This window comes from Micropterus dolomieu, linkage group LG13 (assembly GCF_021292245.1).
Source record: "Micropterus dolomieu isolate WLL.071019.BEF.003 ecotype Adirondacks linkage group LG13, ASM2129224v1, whole genome shotgun sequence".
NCBI lineage: Eukaryota > Metazoa > Chordata > Actinopteri > Centrarchiformes > Centrarchidae > Micropterus > Micropterus dolomieu.
The window spans coordinates 9,024,314-9,027,926 of record NC_060162.1 but is presented as its reverse complement, the minus strand read 5'-3'; the positions used below and the strand labels follow the sequence as shown (position 1 = coordinate 9,027,926).

Below are 3,613 nucleotides of genomic sequence, written 5' to 3'. Positions count from 1 at the left end.
TGATGGTTTAGATGAAGAAATTATTGAAGTTAGTTGGTAAAGGTTGAGGGAGGCAAAACAGTCTAAACATATATCTGGTTCTACAGCTGTTTCTAAGGTTCCTGAGTTTAGAGATAAGTTGGTGCCAGTTAAGGGCAGGTCTTCGTGAATTTTGGAGTATGGAGCATAGGAGTTTTCCGTTACTTTGTGATCTGACAATGAATTTAGAGCTGATGGAATCGCATCCTTAAATTTAGCTACAGCACTATCAGACAGACATCTTGTATAGAAATTTTTGCCCAATGGCGTGTAGTTCAGCAATACAAACTCAAAAGTTATCAAACAGTGGTCGGATAAAGAGGGATTCTGTGGGAACACTATTAAATGTTCAATTTCAATACCATATACCAAAACAAGGTCGAGGGTGTCGTTAAAACAGTGAGTCGGTTCATGAACACTCTGAGAGAAGCCAATGGAATCTAACAGAGAGATAAACGCAGTACCGAAGCTGTCATTCTCAACGTCCACATGAATATTAAAATCCCCTACAATAATAACTTTGTCCGTTTTAAGGACTAAAGTTGACAAAAACTCTGCAAATTCAGATAAGAATTCAGAGTACAGACCAGGTGCTCAGTACACTATAATAAAAAGAATTGGTTGCAGTGATTTCCAACTTGGGTGCGAAAGACTAAGAAAAAGGCTTTCAAATGAGTTATAATTTAGTTTAGGTTTAGAGCTGATTAGTAGGCTAGAGTCGAAGATAGCTGCAACTCCACCTCCTCGGCCTGTGCCTCGAGGAATGTGAGTATTAATATGACTGGGAGGGGTGGATTCATTTAGGCTAACATATTCTCCATCACCCAGCCAGGTTTCAGTAAGACAAAATAAATCAATATCATAATCTGATATTAGTTCATTTACTAGTACACTAGTACTAGAGATCTGATGTTTAAGAGTCCACATTTAATTTTCCTATTAGTTTGCACTATTGCTCTTGTGGTTTTAATTTTTATGAGGTTTTTATGCACAGCTCCTCTTCCGTTTACCTTTGATTTAAATAATTTCGATGGTCGGGGGGCAGACACAGTCACTATTGGATTTTCACTAAGTAACTCCTGAAATGGAGGAGCAGAGAAGTGGGTTAGACTGCGACTCTGCCTCCTGGTCTCAACTCTGGGTTGTCATGGATTTGGTCCACTAATAAACTTGGCCAGATTTCTAGAAATGAGAGCTGCTCCTTCCCAAGTGGGATGGATGCCGTCTCTCTGAATCAGACCAGGTCTTCCCCAGAAAGTCTGCCAATGATCTTCAAAGCCCACATTGTTTGCTGGACACCACCTCGACAACCAGCGGCGGAATGACGACATGCGGCTATACATGTCATCACTGGTCAGATTTGGCAGGGGTCCAGAGAAAACTACGGTGTCCGACATTGTTTTCGCATATGTACACACCGACTCAACATTAATCTTAGTGACCTCCGATTGGCGTAACTGGGAGTCATTACCGCCGACGTGAATAACAATCTTACTGTATTTACGTTTATCCTTAGCCAGCAGTTTCAAATAAGACTCAATGTCGCCCGCTCTGGCCCCAGGGATGCACTTAACTATGGCTGCTGGCTTCGCTAACTTCATGTTTCTCAAAATGGAGCTGACAATGATCAGAGTTGGTTTCTCAGCGGTTGTGTCGCTGAGTGGGGAAAATCTGTTAGAGATGTGAACAGGTTGATGGTGCTCCATGGGCTTTGAATGCTTACGACTATTCCTCCTTCGGACAGTCACCCAGCCACCCCTTCCTGGCTGCACAGGAGATCCCGGGGGACGGCTACCAGAGGCTAACTCAGGCCGTTCCGCACCGACTACCGGGGACTGGCTAGCTACATTAGCTAAAGATCTGATCTACTAAGGTGCGGAGCCGGACTTCTAAATCACTGAGCCTCGCCTCCATGTCTAAAAATAAACTATACTTATTACACGTACCATTACCGCTAAAGGAGGCAGAGGAGTAACTGAGCATCTGACACACCGAGCAGGAGAAAGTAGGAGAGAGAGAGGGAGAAGGAGAAGCCATCGCTAGCTGCTAAGCTAAAGTCACTAACAGCTAAGCTAAAGTACTGTAGCGTCAGCTACCAAAACTTTTGAACAACTATGAGATTGAACAGCAGTCACTAAAAGATGGAAAGAACTGTGAGTGATTAGGCAAAATTACTGTAAGAATAAGTGTTTAGCGGACAGTTGGCCGCTGTAATCTAACAAATGTAACTGGTATTTAGCGAGAGCAGCACAACACGGTACCAACACACAAGCACCGGAAACGGAAATGAGTCGACATGCTTACGTCAGCAATGATGACAGAACGCTGGCTCGAGTAAACAACCCCCTTGGTGGTTTCGACGCGCAACGATACTGACTGACCGGATAGGAACCAGGAAGTCAGCATGAGCACTCTCTCCACTGACAAGAAGCCTCTTGTGGATTACGGCGTTCAGATCCGCTTCATCAAGAACCTCAATGACACAGGCGGAGGTTATCCTGATAAATCCAAAGGAAGCAGCAGTGCAACTCCTCCTTCCAATAAGTATGTGGTGGCAGTGCGGGTTCAGGGAATCTCTGGGCAGCCATATGTGGTCCTGAAAGATGGCCAGAAAGGTGACTCCTATGGAGTTCAGCTAAACACTCCCACTCCCAGCTCAGGGCCACCTTCACCTTGCAGCACCCTCCCCAAAATTAATAAAGAACCAGCTGAATTAAAAAACCCCGATAGCCCAGCTGTAAATACAGCTCACTCCACTGTTTCTGCAGCAGAGGATGTGGATGGGGAGATTTTTGGGAGCCCTCTTAAAAGACCTCCTGGGGACGGTCAAGCAGGAACTCAAGGGGAGGAGGAGGATGGAGCTGGCAGAGAAGGACTGGCCGAGAGGTCGAAAGCTAAACCCCAACTTAAAGCAACAGCCAGTGAACCAGATATAATCAGAGGTTGGGCTAGAAAAGGAGTATAATGAAGCAGTGCTGAAACCCATCAAATTAAATGGTGTGGGACTCAGAGGGGTAAAGTAAACTGGCTCTTGTTTTACCGGCTCTTTGGGGAGATACAGTGGGATAAAACAGGTTAAAGATTTCCGTTCACAATCATTCCCAGAACCTCCAGCATCAACTGATGACGAGCCCCTCCCAGCAATCGACACTAACTCCCTGGCTCCCATCAACAAGCTCATCAGTAAGTCCAGAAGTCCAGAAGTCCAGAAGTCTTGATGCTGGGAAAGATGCTGAGCCTGAGGTTTCCCCTCCCTCTCCTAGCTCTCCAACTCCGAATCCCTACTCTGTTCCTCTGTCTACCTCCTCCAATTTGTTGACGTCATCTGCCCCAGCCAGCGGTGGCCTGGGAAGAAGCCCTGCATCTGTTTCCAAGGTGACAGCACTCAAGACGTCCAAGCTGAGTTTTAAGTCACCGGGGAAGTTTGTTGCCAAGGACACCGCTCCAGCTGTAGCAAAAAAGCCTGAGATACAGTGGGTACGGAAAGTATTCAGACCCCTTTAAATTTTTCACTCTTTGTTTCATTGCAGCCATTTTCCAAAAATCAAAAAAGTTCATTTTATTTCTCAGTAATGTACGCTCAGCACCCCATCTT

At 45.4% G+C, this 3,613-nt stretch overlaps 1 pseudogene; it reads left to right on the top strand.

Moving 5' to 3' along the window:
• Nucleotides 1–2,422: 2,422 nt before the first annotated feature.
• Nucleotides 2,423–3,613, top strand: part of LOC123982196 — a 3,188-nt pseudogene continuing 1,997 nt past the window's right edge.